Source organism: Nerophis ophidion, linkage group LG04 (genome assembly GCF_033978795.1).
Source record: "Nerophis ophidion isolate RoL-2023_Sa linkage group LG04, RoL_Noph_v1.0, whole genome shotgun sequence".
Classification (NCBI taxonomy): Eukaryota; Metazoa; Chordata; class Actinopteri; order Syngnathiformes; family Syngnathidae; genus Nerophis; species Nerophis ophidion.
The window spans coordinates 9,798,430-9,819,169 of record NC_084614.1 but is presented as its reverse complement, the minus strand read 5'-3'; the positions used below and the strand labels follow the sequence as shown (position 1 = coordinate 9,819,169).

The 20,740-nt window shown below is 34.9% G+C and overlaps 1 protein-coding gene and 1 long non-coding RNA gene across 5 annotated transcripts in view; one reads left to right on the top strand and one right to left on the bottom strand.

Annotated features, from left to right (window-relative positions):
* The window catches only part of gabbr2 (gamma-aminobutyric acid (GABA) B receptor, 2), a 412,418-nt gene that overhangs the window by 283,012 nt on the left and 108,666 nt on the right, over positions 1–20,740 (top strand). The window lies entirely within an intron of this gene.
* LOC133550882 (uncharacterized) overlaps positions 10,442–20,740 on the bottom strand; it is a 60,048-nt gene continuing 49,749 nt past the window's right edge. The window contains exons 2-3 of the long non-coding RNA XR_009806396.1: positions 11,175–11,330; positions 10,442–10,684 (exon numbers count right to left, since the gene is read on the bottom strand). This is a non-coding gene — a long non-coding RNA (uncharacterized LOC133550882). The remainder of the gene's footprint in view (positions 10,685–11,174; positions 11,331–20,740) is intronic.

The window sequence follows — 20,740 nt, the reverse complement described above, 5'->3', positions numbered from 1 at the left end:
ATCAAAGACAGCTTTTGTCCTCTCGCGGGGCGAGTTGAACTCAATGTAACGCAAAGTTTTTTGATAACTTCCATAAAATTATTCTGACATCCTTTTATTGTCATTCAGGTTTGAACTTTACAGTACGGATAAGAACGACATTTTGTCGCATTAGCTCGTTGTAGATAGATTACTGTAAAGATAAATATAATGCACTATTGCATATGCATCTACGTTCATGGATGTATGTTATATATTGTCTTTATATTCCAGCCACTTAATCCACTTTTGGGGGGAAATTGAGGGGATTATTATGATGCGTTCAGGAGGGAAGAAGCTGTTACAGAACCTGGAGTTTGCGGCACCTCCTTCTAGAGCAGGGGTCGGGAACCTTTTTGGCCGAGAGAGCCAAGAATCCGAATATTTTAAAATGTATGTCCGTAAGAGCCATATCATTTTTTTTTTCAACACCGAACACACCTAAACGCGTGCATTTTTAAGTAAGACCAACATTACTAGAGTATAATAAGTCTCTTATTCTTTGTATCAACATTGATATTCTGAAGCTAACCGTGGAGGGGGGCGTAGCCTGCGGGCCTGCAGCGAAGCGGGGTGTGCCAGGACCGGCCTCGAAATCAGCGACAGGTGCGTAGACCACCCACCCGGGCCTTGTTATCTAATCACCTGTCGCTCTGTTATAAGCAGCAGCCAGGAGGAGAGACAGGGTTGGAGCAGGAGCCAGAGTGTGAGCGAGAATGAAAGAGAAAAAGACAATTGCTGGAAAGCAACTGAGAGGCTTATTGAAAAATAAAAAAATATCGTAACCCTGAAACAGGCTTATATGTCGGTGCTTGGTGGTCTTAAGAACCCCCAGGAGGGCAAGCCCTAAAAAAAAATAATAAGAAATAAAGTGCGGTAGAAAAAAGGATGGATGGATTCAAATGCATGAGCATGTTTAATATTTTGAACGTTATTTTTAACACTTTGATTACAAGTGGAATTACTCATTCCTTATTGTGTTAAGCAGTGTTAGCTCAGATTTATCCAAGAGCCAGATGCAGTCATCAAAAGACCCACATCTGGCTCTAGAGCCATAGGTTCCCTACCCCTGTTCTAGAGTCCAGCAGTGAAAACAGTCCTTGGTGGGGGTGGAAGGAGTCTATGCAGATCTTCTGAGGCCTGGTCAGGCAGCGGCTTTTTTGCGTGTGGTGTTGCTTCCTTATTTGTCAGGATTAAGGAGGAATTTTCATTTCAAAATGCTTAGTTGTAGAACGACCATCAAACGTTTTTGAATTTCAATCTGTGGCGTGAAACTGTGGAATGGTTTGAATTTGGAGTTAAAGCAATGTCCAAACATAAAGAAGTATAGCTACATGGTGTTCTAGAGGTACAGAGATGAAGAAGGGCTTTGATTTTGGGTTGCTTGTGTTACAAAAGAGTTTGGGGCCGCCCATTGAGGCACTAGTACTGCTGTTTTGGCATGATACCATTTCCATGAGCACTTGTGGTAACGGTGTGGCCATGGATGTGTGTAGTCTGCATATGTATGTATATATTGAAGAGCTAGACGAAGTGGCTAGGGAGAGGGAAGTCTTGGCTTCCCTGCTTAGGCTGCTGTCCCCGCGACCCAACCTCGGATAAGCGGAGGATGGATGGATCATTGATGTATATACAAGTTCATTAAGTTTGTACATAGAGTGAACAGGTAGTTCTAGATCAGAGTAATTTATGATTTAAAGGGGAACATTATCACAATTTCAAAAGGGTTAAAAACGGTAAAAATGAGTTCCCGGAGGCTTGTTGTATTTTTTTGATGTTTTTTTCAAAATTTTACCGGTCTCGGAATATCCCTAAATAAAGCTTTAAAGTGCCTTATTTTCGCTATCTTCGAAACCACTATCCATTTCCCTGTGACGTCATACAGTGCTGCCAATGTAAACAAACAATGGGAATAGCACAGCAAGATATAGCGACATTAGCTCGGATTCAGACTCGGATTTCAGCAGTTTAAGCGATTCAACAGATTACGCATGTATTGAAACAGATGGTTGGAGTATGAAAGTATTGAAGAAGAAACTGAAGCTATTGAGCGAATAGCTATTGACGCTATTCATAGCCATAGCATGGCCGAATAGCTGCGTTAGCATCGCCGGTAAAATGTGCGGACCAAACGATCAGGTCTTTCGCATCTTGTGACACTTGAGCAACTTAAATCCGTCGATTGGTAAGTGTTTGTTTCGCATTAAATGTGGGTGGAAGGAAATGTAATATAGTTGCAAATGCATCTGCAGGTTATCCATACATCTCTGTGCCATGTCTGCTTTAGCACCGCCGGTAATTAGCATGTTAGCATCGATTAGCGTAGCATGTTACCATCGATTAGCTGGCAGTCAACATCAACAAAACTCACCTTTGTGATTTCGTTGACTATCGTCGCAAATGCATTTGCAGGTTATCCACACATCTCTGTGCCATGTCTGCTTTAGCACCGCCGGTAAATAGCATGTTAGCATCGATTAGCGTAGCATGTTAGCATCGATTGGCTAGCAGTCACGCCGCGACCAAATATGTCTGATTAGCACATAAGTCAACATCAACAAACTCACCTTTGTGATTTAGTTGAATTTATCATTGCAAATGCATCTGCAGGTTATCCATACATCTCTGTGCCATGTCTGCTTTAGCACCGCCGGTAATTAGCATGTTAGCATCGATTAGCGTAGCATGTTAGCATCGATTAGCTGGCAGTCAACATCAACAAAACTCACCTTTGTGATTTCGTTGACTATCGTTGCAAATGCATCTGCAGGTTATCCATACATCTCTGTGCCATGTCTGCTTTAGCACCGCCGGTAATTAGCATGTTAGCATCGATTAGCGTAGCATGTTAGCATCGATTGGGTAGCAGTCACGCCGCGACCAAATATGTCTGATTAGCACATAAGTCAACATCAACAAAACTCACCTTTGTGATTTAGTTGAATTTATCGTTGCAAATGCATCTGCAGGTTATCCATACATCTCTGTGTCATGTCTGTCATCGCCGGTAAAATGTGGAGACACTTTGGCACATTCAACGGGGGTCTGGCGGCAGACACTTTGGCATCTTCGGGCCAGCGGTGCAACTTGAATCCCTCCCTGTTAGTGTTGTTACAGCCTCCGACAACACACCGACGAGGCATGATGTCTCCAAGGTTCCAAAAAATAGTCGTAAATACGGAAAATAACAGAGCTGAGACCCAATGTTTACAATGTGTTGAAAATGAAAATGGCGGCTGTGTTACCTCGGCGACGTCACATTCTGACGTCATCGTCTCCAGCGCGATAAACAGAAAGGCGTTTAATTCGCCAAAATTCACCCATTTAGAGTTTGGAAATCGGTTAAAAAAATATATGGTCTTTTTTCTGCACCATCAAGGTATATATTGACGCTTACATAGGTCTGCTGATAATGTTCCCCTTTAAAGAAAATGGGTGGGATTAAATAAGTGCATACTTCTTCTCACTCCTTTTCAAATATGTACGAAAAAAAAAAAAGTCCAATGCTCATTTGTTTTTGTTTTGTTTTATTCTCCATTGTTTTCATTGGCTTCACGGTGGCAGAGGGGTTAGTGCGTCTGCCTCACAATACGAAGGTCCTGCAGTCCTGGGTTCAAATCCAGGCTCGGGATCTTTCTGTGTGGAGTTTGCATGTCCTCCCCGTGAATGCGTGGGTTCCCTCCGGGTACTCCGGCTTCCTCCCACCTCCAAAGACATGCACCTGGGGATAGGTTGATTGGCAACACTAAATGGGCCCTAGTGTGTGAATGTGAGTGTGAATGTTGTCTGTCTATCTGTGTTGGCCCTGCGATGAGGTGGCGACTTGTCCAGGGTGTACCCCGCCTTCCGCCCGATTGTAGCTGAGATAGGCGCCAGCGCCCCCCCGCGACCCCAAAAGGGAATAAGCGGTAGAAAATGGATGGATGGATGGATGTTTTCATTGTGTTATAATGGCTGTTAAGGCTATAGCACTGTATTGGATCATGCTTGCTCTTGTTTGGTTTTTTTTTGCATATTTGAAATATTTGAAAAAAATTCCAAGCTGATTGTCACGTGCAGCTGAGCGGAATGTGACAGCGTGTCTGAGCTGGAAGAAAAAACACCGATAGCAGAATTGTTAGTCCAGGGAGAGGAAAGGTGGAGGCTGACAGTCCATCATGAAGGACTTGGAACACAAGCTGGCCATCAGCGAGTATGCAGAGGATGAGGACTTCCTTCCAGTAGAAGCTGGACTCCACCTGACGTGCTGCACCCGGGTCGGCGTGTGTGAGGGAACGCTGCTTGCCCCCCCACCCGGTTCACGCCCCCTCCCTCGCACGGCGGACGCGGTCCCCTCTTGCATAACGAAGGACGGACTGTGGAGAAGAGACGATTAGCATGCGGCGTGATCCTGCAAAGAAATATTGCAGTGTGGCATCACCATGGCGACAGCTGCGGTTTCCGACAGCCGTAACGCGCGTCGGCACCGTTGATCCGCCTGACAAAAATAGCAGGTTAGAACTCCCCCCGAGCCCCCCCTCCTCCCATTGGCATGGCAACAGGGAAGAAGAGGAGGGCGTGGAGTCCACACAGGGACACGTGTATCGCGTTCACTGACGCACGCCAGCAAAAATTCTCTCGCCGCCGCCTGCCACCTGGATGCAATTAGCCAAAGGAGGGAGCACCAGGAGAGGGCGGGGCTTCTTTGGGCCCGTTTTGAAGGTGAACTCTTATTATTCCGGCAGACGCTGACATCATCTTTAGGCGCTCGTGTCCCAGTCTGCGTCCTGTCCAGCAGGCGCAGCGCCGTGAAAGAAGTGAAATGGAAAGGACGGACCGATGTGACGTTGGTCCACGGGAAAGGACACGCCCCCAAAAGTATCACTCCTCAGTCATAAAGCCGTCATGGTCGTTGGACGCACTTCCTTCCGGTCACTGCAAAATGATGCAGGGGCCATTTTGATATTTTTCATTTTCAAAACCAAGACAATATATAGATTTATTTCAGCCTTTAAGGCTCCCCTCATGTTTGGTCCCGGGGACCAGGAGGGCCCCAGTCAGAAGTGTTCAAAATAAGTCCTATTTCATGATTATTTTCTTTTTATTTAACACTTTAAGGGGGAACTGCCCTTTTTTTTAGGAAGTTTTGCCTATCCTTCACAATCATTATGAGAGGCATGACAATGAAAATGCATTTTAACTTGTAAATAAAAGTCTGGTTAAAGGGGAGGTCCTCTATTTCACCCTTCATGTCCCAAAAAGCGCCAACAATATTCTGTTTACATTTAGTGACGTGAATATTAACAAGTATTAGTGATATTGTTATTATAAGTGCTAATGCAAACAGACTATTTATAGTGAATATTAACAAGTATTAGTGACTATTTATAGTGAATATTAACAAGTATTAGTGATATTGTTATTATAAGTGCTAACGCAGACATAATATTTATATTGAATATTAATAAGTATTAGTGATATTGTTATTATAAGTGCTAATGCAAACAGACTATTTATAGTGAATATTTATAGTGAATATTAACAAGTATTAGTGATATTGTTATTATAAGTGCTAACGCAGACAGAATATTTATATTGAATATTAATAAGTATCAGTGATATTGTTATTATAAGTGCTAATGCAAACAGACTATTTATAGTGAATATTTATAGTGAATATTAACAAGTATTAGTGATATTGTTATTATAAGTGCTAACGCAGACAGAATATTTATATTGAATATTAATAAGTATCAGTGATATTGTTATTATAAGTGCTAATGCAAACAGACTATTTATAGTGAATATTTATAGTGAATATTAACAAGTATTAGTGATATTGTAGAGGCGGCATAGCTCGGTTGGTAGAGTGGCCGTGCCAGCAACTTGAGGGTTGCAGGTTTGATTCCCGCTTGTGCCATCCTAGTTACTGCCGTTGTGTCTTTGGGCAAGACACTTTACCCACCTGCTGCCAGTGCCACCCATACTGGTTTAAATGTAACTTAGATATTGGGTGTCACTACGTAAAGCGCTTTGAGTCGCTTGAGAAATGCGCTATATAAATATAATTCACTTCACTTCACTATAAGTGCTAACGCAGACCGACTATTTATAGTGAATTTTACCAAGTATTAGTGATATTGTTATTATAAGTGCTAACGCAGACCGACTATTTATAGTGAATATTAACATGTATTAGTGATATTTTTATTATAAGTGCTAACGCAGACCGACTATTTATAGTGAATATTAACAAGTATTAGTAATGTTGTTATTCTAAGTACTAACGCAGACCGACTATTTATAGTGAATATTAACAAGTATTAGTAATGTTGTTATTCTAAGTACTAACGCAGACCGACTATTTATAGTGAATATTAACAAGTATTAGTGATATTATTATTATAATGTGCTAATGCAGACCGACTATTTATAGTGAATATTAACAAGTATTAGTAATGTTGTTATTATAAGTGCTAACGCAGACCGACTATTTATAGTGAATATTAACAAGTATTAGTGATATTTTTATTATAAGTGCTAACGCAGACCGACTATTTATAGTGAATATTAACATGTATTAGTGATATTGTTATTATAAGTGCTAACGCAGACCGACTATTTATAGTGAATATTAACAAGTATTAGTAATGTTGTTATTCTAAGTACTAACGCAGACCGACTATTTATAGTGAATATTAACAAGTATTAGTGATATTATTATTATAATGTGCTAACGCAGACCGACTATTTATAGTGAATATTAACAAGTATTAGTGATATTATTATTATAATGTGCTAATGCAGACCGACTATTTATAGTGAATATTAACAAGTATTAGTAATGTTGTTATTATAAGTGCTAACGCAGACCGACTATTTATAGTGAATATTAACAAGTATTAGTAATGTTGTTATTATAAGTGCTAACGCAGACCGACTATTTATAGTGAATATTAACAAGTATTAGTGATATTTTTATTATAAGTGCTAACGCAGACCGACTATTTATAGTGAATATTAACATGTATTAGTGATATTGTTATTATAAGTGCTAACGCAGACCGACTATTTATAGTGAATATTAACAAGTATTAGTAATGTTGTTATTCTAAGTACTAACGCAGACCGACTATTTATAGTGAATATTAACAAGTATTAGTGATATTATTATTATAATGTGCTAATGCAGACCGACTATTTATAGTGAATATTAACAAGTATTAGTAATGTTGTTATTATAAGTGCTAACGCAGACCGACTATTTATAGTGAATATTAACAAGTATTAGTAATGTTGTTATTATAAGTGCTAACGCAGACCGACTATTTATAGTGAATATTAACAAGTATTAGTGATATTTTTATTATAAGTGCTAACGCAGACCGACTATTTATAGTGAATATTAACATGTATTAGTGATATTGTTATTATAAGTGCTAACGCAGACCGACTATTTATAGTGAATATTAACAAGTATTAGTAATGTTGTTATTCTAAGTACTAACGCAGACCGACTATTTATAGTGAATATTAACAAGTATTAGTGATATTATTATTATAATGTGCTAATGCAGACCGACTATTTATAGTGAATATTAACAAGTATTAGTAATGTTGTTATTATAAGTGCTAACGCAGACCGACTATTTATAGTGAATATTAACAAGTATTAGTAATGTTGTTATTCTAAGTACTAACGCAGACCGACTATTTATAGTGAATATTAACAAGTATTAGTGATATTATTATTATAATGTGCTAATGCAGACCGACTATTTATAGTGAATATTAACAAGTATTAGTAATGTTGTTATTATAAGTGCTAACGCAGACCGACTATTCATAGTGAATATTAACATGTATTAGTGATATTGTTATTATAAGTGCTAACGCAGACCGACTATTTATAGTGAATATTAACATGTATTACTGATATTGTTATTCTAAGTGCTAACGCAGACCGACTATTTATAGTGAATATTAACAAGTATTAGTAATGTTGTTATTCTAAGTGCTAACGCAGACCGACTATTTATATTGAATATTAACAAGTATTAGTAATGTTGTTATTATAAGTGCTAACACAGACCGACTATTTATAGTGAATATTAACATATATTAGTGATTTTGTTGTTATAAGTGCTAACGCAGACTGACTATTTATAGTGAATATTAACAAGTATTAGTGATATTGTTATTATAAGTGCTAACGCAGACCGACTATTTATAGTGAATATTAACATATATTAGTGATTTTGTTGTTATAAGTGCTAACGCAGACTGACTATTTATAGTGAATATTAACAAGTATTAGTGATATTGTTATTATAAGTGCTAACGCAGACCGACTATTTATAGTGAATATTAACAAGTATTAGTAATGTTGTTATTCTAAGTGCTAACGCAGACCGACTATTTATAGTGAATATTAACAAGTATTAGTAATGTTGTTATTATAAGTGCTAACACAGACCGACTATTTATAGTGAATATTAACATATATTAGTGATTTTGTTGTTATAAGTGCTAACGCAGACTGACTATTTATAGTGAATATTAACAAGTATTAGTGATATTGTTATTATAAGTGCTAACGCAGACCAACTATTTGTAGCGGAGCCTTGATCACTAGCCTGTGTCAACTACGTTTAAATGGGGCTTCCTCGTTTCCTTGCTCGTCATACTTTATTCTAGATCAGAAATCATGCCTCTCACCTTGATAGTAAAAGGACGATTAGGTATTCCGACAGTTTGGTTCACTTTGACAGCCAATTTAGACCCGGGAATGGTAAGGACGACACGAAAAGACGCTTGGTTCTACCCCCCCTTGTCATTCGTCATCTAAATGGGAATATATGAACATCCTAGCAGTCTGCAACCTAATGACAGCAGACTGTGTACAGTAAGTGATGTTTTATTATGTTTGTTGGCTCTCATGAAGTCTGCAGTGAGTGATAATCAGTGGGAAAAAAAGCGACCTTTGTCATGCGTTTTTAGAATGAATGCGCTGTGTACACCTAAAATGACCAAAATACGTTAATATTAAATGTTATTGTAAATGTTACATTATGTATGTAAAACTTTAATGGAGGTGTTTGGGTGTTATTTTAAGAACAGAATAGAGCGGCTCCATTGTAGGCGGACTTTTGATCACATTTATTTAATATTTAGAATGCATTAAAAAGAATACTTTATATTTGATGTGAAGTAATTGGAGGCTTTACTGGGTCAATAATTCGTATCAACATTGTTTTATTTCATTATTATTTATGGAGCAATAACAGTTTGGTGTTTCTAGTATCCCTCTAGGATTATTGGGGATCAAAAAGGGGCCCACACATCAAAGTATTAAAAATAAATCATAGTTTTTATTTTTAACGCTTGTGTCTGGATCAACTTCAGATCGATCCTTCGGTTTTTATTTTTTAATAGTATTTTGGGGGGGTTTATTTTATGCCTTTTTTGCCATAGAAAACGTAGTTTTTTACACGACAAACACACAGAATATGCAATATTTTCTCTAAAATATTTTATGTTAAGCAATTGGTCAATAATTCATAACGTTGATTTTGATTCATTATTATTTTTTGAGCTAAGACAGCTTTAAAGCTGGCAGCTTTGTGTTATCAAAGTCAACGTTACAACTTTTTCTCGATACATTTCACCGGTTTGCCTTTTTTTATATTCCACCTTGTGATGTTTTCTTTTTTGGTAGTATTTTTGGAATGCGCTGCGTACTTTTAAAACATTAGCGGCGGGCTGCAATTTGGACAGCCCTGGTCTGGACAATATGGTTCGAGTATTCTTTGTGTACATAGTCGACTTGTAGCAACATTGGTATTGTTGGAGCTAAAGCCCAGGAACTACTTTTCTCGGGACTTCGCCTTGCGCACACTAACGAGTAGTCTGCTATTACCTACTAGCTAGCTTGAGCTGCTAATAATGTTGATTGACAGATAAAATACTTTGTAAAAATTAGCTGAAAAGTTGGTTGGCTTTGAAAACCTTGTTACTATTTGCTTTCTCGACAAATGGAACGCATCATAGAGCCATCACTAGGAAGTATTTATTATCTGAGGAGTGGTCATTATTCTGAAATGAACAACCCAAGGAGAGCACAAGTGCCGAAAGATACAACCATCCCATCAGTCGGTATCCCAGTGAGAGTGGACTTTGTCAGTGACTGTTAAGCAATGGTTGTACATCATTTTCAAAACCAATATAATAAATTATGTATATATATATACACACACATATACATATATATATATATATAACACAAATAACAAATTATACATATATATATAGAAAATAAACAAATACAAAATTATATATATATATATATATATATACATACAGTATATATAAATAAATAAAAACAAAAACAAAACAAAAAATATATATATATACATAAATAAAAAACAAATAATTTCAGTTTTATTTCATTAGCATCACCTCATTATATTACACTTGTTTACTTTTTTGTTCCACTTATGTTTTTATGTTTTTTTTTAGTAAAAGTGTTGTTTTTTTTAGAATCTGCAAATGGCCACCCTTCGGACATCCCTCTGTTGCATGAAAATGCTCCAATGCCCTCAGCAAGTCTGCCACTACTGGTAGCAAACACACAAAGTCTTTTGTTTTTGTTGTTGTTGTTGTTGTTGTTGTTGACGGAAAGTAGGATCTGTGGAAGAAAGTTACAGCAATGCCAAAAATTAGCAAAATACTGTAAATATTAGATGAATAAACATGTTTGTACGTTACATACATACTTAAAGCATGTTAGCCACCTCCTACTAGCAGTTTTTTACTATTTAGGACAGACATTAAAGGGAAGACGTATGGTTTTGTCTCACATCAGGATTGTGTATGATGGACAACATTTTTAAAAAGTGAAGTTTGACCATAATTTCTCTTAAAAAGTGTCTGATTTAGAACATTTTGACAATTGCTTTTCTTAAACTTTTGACAAAAAGTTTCACATTCTTTCCAGAAGTTTCTACTAACCTTTTAATGGATAAAAAAAAACTGCTCAGACTGCATGGAAGGTGAAGGAGGATTGTACTTTTTTTTTTTTTTTTTTTTTTTTTTTTTTTAGCTTTTTCTTCCAAAAATGTGACTGGGTGCGAATAAAAGATTGATGCGGCATTAAAAAATACATAAGACAGTCTTACTTTGTCATCTGGCATTCAGGTCGGGTGACGGGGTTTCACCATCGATGTTCCATGAGAGCAGAGCGTCACCGGGCGCTCCTTGTGTCCCAACCAGACCTGCTGGCTCAGATCAATGCCTTTTCAAAGCCTTCTCCCAGAAACCCGTAGAAAGCACCTCTGTCACAGACCATCAAAACACCAGAGTGTTTTCAAATAAAGGATCTTTGACAAGCCTTTTTCATATAGAGGATCTTTTACCATCGTTTTGGAGCTAATTCCTGAACATACTAAAGTGCTTTCTTATACACTTCTGTCATATTGAGGATCTTTTACAAGCATTTTGAAGCTAATTATTAAACATACTTAAAGTGCTTTCTTATATAGGATCTTTGACTAGCGTTTTTTTTTCCAGAAAGTCCTTATGTCATAAACAGAATCTTATACCAGCATTTTCAAGCTAATTCATAAACCTACTAAAGTGCTTTCTTATAAAGGATCGTTGACTACTCTTTTTTCCAGAATGTCCTTCAAAACAGCACTTCTGTCATATTGAGGATCTTTTACCAGCATTTTGAAGCTAATTACTAAACATACTTAAAGTGCTTTCTTATAAAGGATCTTTGACTAGCGTTTTTTTTCCCAGAAAGTCCTTAAAACAGCACTTCTGTCATAAACAGAATCTTTTACCAGCATTTTGAAGCTGATTCGTAAACCTACCAAAGTGCTTTCTTATAAAATATCTTTGACTAGCGTTTTTTTTTCCGCAGAAAGCCCCTAAAACAGCACTTCTGTCATAAACAGAATCTTTTACCAGCATTTTCAAGCTGATTCGTAAACCTACTAAAGTGCTTTCTTATAAAGGATCTTTGACTACTGTTTTTTCCAGAAATGTCCTTCAAAACCGCACTTCTGTCATATTGAGGATATTTTACAACCATTTTGAAGCTAATTACTAAACATACTTAAAGTGCTTTCTTATAAAGGATCTTTGACTAGCGTTTTTTTCCCCAGAAAGTCGTTAAAACAGCACTTCTGTCATAAACAGAATCTTTTACCAGCGTTTTCAAGCTAATTCATAAACCTACTAAAGTGCTTTCTTATAAGGGATCTTTGACTACTCTTTTTTCCAGAATGTCCTTCAAAACAGCACTTCTGTCATATTGAGGATCTTTTACAAGCATTTTGAAGCTAATTACTAAACATACTTAAAGTGCTTTCTTAAATAGGATCTTTGACTAGTGTTTTTTTCCCCAGAAAGTCCTTAAAACAGCACTTCTGTCATAAACAGAATCTTTGACCAGCATTTTGAAGCTAATTCGTAAACCTACCAAAGTGCTTTCTTATAAAGGATCTTTGACTAGCGTTTTTTTTTCCGCAGAAAGCCCCTAAAACAGCACTTCTGTCATATACAGAATCTTTTACCAGCATTTTCAAGCTAATTCGTAAACCTACTTAAGTGCTTTCTTATAAAGGATCTTTGACTACTGTTTTTTCCAGAAATGTCCTTCAAAACAGCACTTCTGTCATATTGAGGATATTTTACAAGCATTGTGAAGCTAATTACTAAACATACGTAAAGTGCTTCCTGATAAAGGATCTTTGACTAGGGTTTTTTTTTTCCACAGAAAGTCCTTAAAACAGCACTCCCCTCATATACAGGATCTTTTACTAGCATTTTAAAGCTAATTCGTAAACCTACTGAAGTGCTTTCTTATAAAGGATTTTTGACTAGTGTTTTTCCACAATGTCCTTAAAAACAGCACTTTTGTCATATGGAAGATCTTTTACCAGCGTTTTGGGCCTAATTCCTAAACATACTACAGTGGTTTCTTATAAAGGATCTTTGACTAGTGTTTTTGTCCAGAATGTCCTTAAAAACGCCTCTGTCATATGGATGATCTTTGACAAACATTTTGGAGCGAATTTCTGAAAATACCAAAACACTTGCTAATGAAGGATCTTTAACTAGAGTGTTTTCAGAAAGTCCTTAAAAACAGCTCTTTTGTCATATAGAGGATCTTTTACCAGCGTTTTGGAGCTAATTCCTAAACATACTAAGTGCTTTTTTAAAAAGGGTCTTTGACTAGCGTTTTTTTTTCCAGAAAGTCCTTAAAACAGCACTTCTGTCATAAACAGAATCTTTTACCAGCATTTTGAAGCTGATTCGTAAACCTACCAAAGTGCTTTCTTATAAAGGGTCTCTGACTAGCGTTTTTTTTCCCAGAAAGTCCTTAAAACAGCACTTCTGTCATAAACAGAATCTTTTACCAGCATTTTCAAGCTAATTCATAAACCTACTAAAGTGCTTTCTTATAAGGGATCTTTGACTACTCTTTTTTCCAGAATGTCCTTCAAAACAGCACTTCTGTCATATTGAGGATCTTTTACAAGCATTTTGAAGCTAATTACTAAACATACTTAAAGTGCTTTCTTATAAAGGATCTTTGACTAGTGTTTTTTTTCCAGAAAGTCCTTAAAACAGCACTTCTGTCATAAACAGAATCTTTTACCAGCATTTTCAAGCTAATTCGTAAACTAAAGTGCTTTCTTATAAAGGATCTTTGACTAGCGTTTTTTTTTTTCCGCAGAAAGTCCCTAAAACAGCACTTCTGTCATATACAGAATCTTTTACCAGCATTTTCAAGCTAATTCGTAAACCTACTAAAGTGCTTTCTTATAAAGGATCTTTGACTACTGTTTTTTCCAGAATGTCCTTCAAAACAGCACTTCTGTCATATTGAGGATCTTTTACAAGCATTTTGAAGCTAATTACTAAACATACTTAAAGTGCTTCCTGATAAAGGATCTTTGACTAGCGTTTTTTTTTTCTTCCAGAAAGTCGTTAAAACAGCACTTCCCTCATATACAGGATCTTTTACTACCATTTTAAAGCTAATTCGTAAACCTACTGAAGTGCTTTCTTATAAAGGATTTTTGACTAATGTTTTTCCACAATGTCCTTAAAAACGGCACGTTTGTCATATGGAAGATCTTTTACCAGCGTTTTGGGCCTAATTCCTAGACATACTACAGTGGTTTCTTATAAAGGATCTTTGACTAGTGTTTTTGTCCAGAATGTCCTTAAAAACGCCTCTGTCATATGATGGATCTTTGACAAACATTTTGGAGCGAATTTCTGAAAATACCAAAACACTTGCTAATGAAGGATCTTTAACTAGCGTGTTTTCAGAAAGTCCTTAAAAACAGCTCTTTTGTCATATAGAGGATCTTTTACCAGCGTTTTGGAGCTAATTCCTAAACATACTAAAGTGCTTTTTTAAAAAGGGTCTTTGACTAGCATTTTTTCCAGAAATCCTTCAAAAGCACCTCTGTCATACGGAGGATATGAAGGCCCTTTGATTAGCACGTCTTCCGCAAGTCCTTAAAAATAGTGCTGCTGTCCAATGGATGATCTTTGATTGGCGTTTTTGTAGCAGATGACTAAAAATACCAGTGTTTTCTTATAAAGGATCTTTGACTAGTGTTTTTGTTCAAAATGTCCTTGAAAAAAACGCCTCTGTCATATGGAGGATCACAACACCAGAGTGTTTTCTCATAAAGGATCTTTGACTAACATGTTTCCAGAAAATCCTTACAAACAGCGCCTCTCATATGGAGGATCTTTGACAAGCATTTTGGAGCGAATTTCTGAAAATACCAAAACACTTTCTTATGAAGGCCCTTTGATTAGCGTGTTTCCAGAAAGTCCTAAAAAACAGCATTTCTGTCATATGGAGGATCTTTTACCATCATTTTGGAGCTAATTCTGAAACATACTAAAGTGCTGTCTTATAAAGGATCTTTGACGAGCGTTTTTTCCAGAAAGTCCTTAAAAACAGCACTTTTGTCATATAGAGGATCTTTTACCATCGTTTTGGAGCTAATTCCTTAACATACTAAAGTGCTTTTTTAGAAAGGATCTTTGACTAGCATTTTTTCCAGAAATCCTTCAAAAGCACCTCTGTCATACGGAGTACGGAGGATATGAAGGCCCTTTGATTAGCATGTCTTCAGCAAGTCCTTAAAAACAGCACCTCTGTCGTATAGATGATCTTTGATGGGCGTTTTTGTAGCAGATGACTAAAAATACCAGTGTTTTCTTATAAAGGATCTTTGACTAGTGTTTTTGTCCAAAATGTCCTTGAAAAAAACGCCTCTGTCATATGGAGGATCAAAACACCAGAGTGTTTTCTCATAAAGGATCTTTGACTAACATGTTTTCAGGAAATCCTAACACACAGTGCCTCTGTCATATGGAGGATCTTTGACAAGCATTTTGGAGCAAATTTCTGAAAATACCAAAACACTTTCTGATGAAGGCCCTTTGATTAGCATGTTTCCAGAAAGTCCTAAAAAACAGCTTTTCTGTCATATGGAGGATCTTTTACCATCATTTTGGAGCTAATTCTGAAACATACTAAAGTGCTGTCTTATAAAGGATCTTTGACGAGCGTTTTTTCCAGAAAGTCCTTAAAAACAGCACTTTTGTCATATAGAGGATCTTTTACCATCGTTTTGGAGCTAATTCCTTAACATACTAAAGTGCTTTTTTAGAAAGGATCTTTGACTAGCATTTTTTCCAGAAATCCTTCAAAAGCACCTCTGTCATACGGAGTACGGAGGATATGAAGGCCCTTTGATTAGCATGTCTTCAGCAAGTCCTTAAAAACAGCACCTCTGTCGTATAGATGATCTTTGATGGGCGTTTTTGTAGCAGATGACTAAAAATACCAGTGTTTTCTTATAAAGGATCTTTGACTAGTGTTTTTGTCCAAAATGTCCTTGAAAAAAACGCCTCTGTCATATGGAGGATCAAAACACCAGAGTGTTTTCTCATAAAGGATCTTTGACTAACATGTTTTCAGGAAATCCTAACACACAGTGCCTCTGTCATATGGAGGATCTTTGACAAGCATTTTGGAGCAAATTTCTGAAAATACCAAAACACTTTCTGATGAAGGCCCTTTGATTAGCATGTTTCCAGAAAGTCCTAAAAAACAGCTTTTCTGTCATATGGAGGATCTTTTACCATCATTTTGGAGCTAATTCTGAAACATACTAAAGTGCTGTCTTATAAAGGATCTTTGACGAGCGTTTTTTCCAGAAAGTCCTTAAAAACAGCACTTTTGTCATATAGAGGATCTTTTACCATCGTTTTGGAGCTAATTCCTTAACATACTAAAGTGCTTTTTTAGAAAGGATCTTTGACTAGCATTTTTTCCAGAAATCCTTCAAAAGCACCTCTGTCATACGGAGTACGGAGGATATGAAAGCCCTTTGATTAGCATGTCTTCAGCAAGTCCTTAAAAACAGCACCTCTGTCGTATAGATGATCTTTGATGGGCGTTTTTGTAGCAGATGACTAAAAATACCAGTGTTTTCTTATAAAGGATCTTTGACTGGTGTTTTTGTCCAGAATGTCCTTGAAAAAAACGCCTCTGTCATATGGAGGATCACAACACCAGAGTGTTTTCTCATAAAGGATCTTTGACTAACATGTTTCCAGAAAATCCTTGCAAACAGCGCCTCTGTCATATGGAGGATCTTTGACAAGCATTTTGGAGCGAATTTCTGAAAATACCAAAACACTTTCTTATGAAGGCCCTTTGATTAGTGTGTTTCCAGAAAGTCCTTAAAAACAGCCTTTCTGTCATATAGAGGCTCTTTTATCATCGTTTTGGAGCTAATTCTGAAACATACTAAAGTGCTGTCTTATAAAGGATCTTTGACTAGCGTTTTTTCCAGAAAGTCTTTGAAAACAGCACTTTTGTCGTATAGAGGATCTTTTACCATCGTTTTGGAGCTAATTCCTTAACATACTAAAGTGCTTTTTTAGAAAGGATCTTTGACTAGCATTTTTTCCAGAAATCCTTCAAAAGCACCTCTGTCATACGGAGGATGTGAAGGCCCTTTGATTAGCATGTCTTCAGCAAGTCCTTAAAAACAGCACCTTTGTCATATAGAAGATCTTTGATGGGTGTTGTTGATAGTAATTGTAGTATTATATGCATTATTATAAACTTTGTATAGCATTTCAGCCCCCAAAGCCCTAAAAGTGTAATTATTAAGACGTCCCGGTTTCAACTTGAAGCTGCTCCAAATGGAGCTTGCATAAAAGCAGCCGCCTTCTTTTCCGCGGCTCTGAGACTTTTAAGAAGATTACGCCAAAAGCAGGTTTTGTGTAGCCTGATATTATTCCTATCGCACGCGTGTCAAGTTAGGAGAGCTCCTTTCCTGGATTTTCATCAGCAGCAGCAGACACTTTGGATAATTCACTCTCCTTCTTGGCTTTCTCTGAAGGAAACCTGCAGGAAGTTCTCCTCTTTCTTGGCAAACACAACCAATACTGTAATTCTCATTTAATTCATATGTCCTTTACCTGGGGGAAAAGGTGTTTTTCTAGTTCTATTAAAACATTTTTTTTTTACCAGATTAATCGTATCGATTAATCATTCCAATCACGAAAAATCGAAACCTATGTGCATAATTTAAATTCAGTTGAAGAGCTGACATCTATGACAACCTGCTTTGCCAATAGAGAACATCCATGGTTAAGGTAAAGGGCCTTCAAATACATAATCTGTGTTTATACATTATTAATGCAATAATCTTTTGTGATTATTCTGCATTTATAAATGATTAATGCAATCATCTTTTGTGATTAATCCGCATTTATACATCATTCATGCAATAATCTTTTGTGATTAATGTGCGTTTATACATAATTAATGCAATAATTGTTTGTGATTAATCTGTGTTTATACATAGTTAATGCAATAATCTTTTCTGATTAATTTAATTTTATACATTAATACATTATTAATGCAATAATCTTTTTTGATTAATTTGCATGTATAAATTATCAATGCAATAATCTTTTGTGATTAATCTGCGTTTGTATATTATTAGTGCAATAATATTTTGTGATTAATTTCCATTTATACATTATTAATGCAATAATCTTTTCTGATTAATGTGCGTTTATACATAATTAATACAATAATCTTTTCTGATTAATTTAATTTTATACATTATTAATACAATAATCTTTTGTGATTAATCTGCGTTTATATATTAGTGCAATAATATTTTCTGATTAATTTACATTAATACATTATTAATGCAATAATCTTTTTTTATTCATTTGCATTTATAAATTATTAATGCAATAATATTTTGTGATTAATCTGCGTTTATATATTATTAGTGCAATAATATTTTGTGATTAATTTCCATTTATACATTATTAATACAATAATCTTTTCTGATTAATGTGCGTTTATACATAATTAATGCAATAATTGTTTGTGATTAATCTGTGTTTATACATAATTAATGCAATAATCTTTTCTGATTAATTTAATTTTATACATTAATATATCATTAATGCAATAATCTTTTCTGATTAATTTGCATTTATAAATTATTAATGCAATAATATTTTGTGATTAATTTACATTCATACATTATTAATGCAATAATCTTTTGTGATTAATCCGCATTTATACATAATTAATGCAATGATCTTGTGATTAATCTGCGTTTATACATAATTAGTGCAATAATCTTTTGTGATTAATTTAATGCTATACTCTTAGTGCAATCATTTTTTGTTATTAATTTACATTAATCCATTATAATGCAATCATTTCTTGTAATTATTCTGCATTTATAAATTATTAATGCAATAATCTTTTGTGATTAATCTGTGTTTATATATTATTAGTGCAATAATATTTTGTGATTGATTTACATTTATCCATTATTAATGCAATAATCTTTTCTGATTAAACTGTGTTTATACATTATCAATGCAATAATCTTTTGTGATTAATCCGCATGTATACATAATTAATGCAATGATCTTGTGATTAATCTGCGTTTATACATAATTAGTGCAATAATCTTTTGTGATTAATTTAATGCTATACTCTTAGTGCAATAATTTTTTGTTATTAATTTACATTAATCCATTATAATGCAATCATTTCTTGTAATTATTCTGCATTTATAAATTATTAATGCAATAATCTTTTGTGATTAATCTGTGTTTATATATTATTAGTGCAATAATATTTTGTGATTAATTTACATTTATCCATTATTAATGCAATAATCTTTTTGATTAATCTGTGTTTATACATTATCAATGCAATAATCTTTTGTGATTAATCCGCATTTATACATAATTAATGCAATGATCTTGTGATTAATCTGCGTTTATACATAATTAGTGCAATAATCTTTTGTGATTAATTTAATGCTATACTCTTAGTGCAACAATTTTTTGTGATTAATTTACATTAATCCATTAATGCAATAATCTTTTGTGATTATTCTGCATTTATAAATTATTAATGCAATAATCTTTTGTGATTAATCTGTGTTTATATATTATTACTACAATAATCCTTTGTGATTAATTTACATTTTTACATTTTTAATGCAAAAATCTTTTCTGATTAATCCGTGTTTAAACATTATCAATGCAATAATCTTTTGTGATTAATCCACATTTATACATTATTAATGCAATAATCTTTTCTGATTAATGTGCGTTTACACATAATTAATGCAATAATTGTTTGTGATTAAACTGTATTTATACATAATTAATGCAATAATCTTTTGTGATTAATTTACATTTATACATTATTGGTGCAATAATCTTTTGTGATTAATTAAATTTTATACATTGTTAATGCAATAATCTTGTGATTAATCTGCATTTATACAAAGTTAGTGCAATAATCTTTCTGATTAATCTGCGTTTATACATTATCAATGCAATAATCTTTTGTGATTAATTTACATTTATACATTATTAGTGCAATAATCTTTTGTGATTAATCTGCACTCATACATTATTAATGCTATAATCTTTTCTAATTAATCTGCGTTTATACATGATCAATGCAATAATCTTTTGTGATTAATTTACATTTATACATTATTAGTGCAATAATCTTTTGTGATTAATCTGCACTCATACATTATTAATGCAATAATCTTTTCTAATTAATCTGCGTTTATACATTATCAATGCAATAGTCCTTTGTGATTAATTTACATTTATACATTATTTGTGCAATACTCTTTTGTGATTAATCTGCATTTATACATTATTAATGCAATATTTTTGTGATTAATCTGTGCTTATATACTATTAATGGAATAATCTTTTGTGATTAATCACATGAGTTGACGCGGTAACTTTGACAGCCCAATTTTCCCAACCCTTGTTAAATCTAAATGTCCAAATTCTAACTTGTGGGCCGTTTTTTTGTCGACGTTTGCTCGAGCAGCTTGACAACGGTGCATAATATGGACAGCTAAAATAAATATAATTCACACTTCACTATTCCATGTCATTACTGTAGAGCAGGGATGTCAAAGTGGTTTTGGTTGTGGGCGACATGAAACCACATCAAAAGTAGCATCCCACGTTACATCAAGCTACTGTACCGGACCTAAAAGTATTTAGATGAATTGTTACTGGTAAACGTACCGCTTATTATATCAATCAATCGTCAAAGTTTTTTTTATAGAGTCCTTAATCACAAGTGTCTCAAAGGGCTGCACGAGCC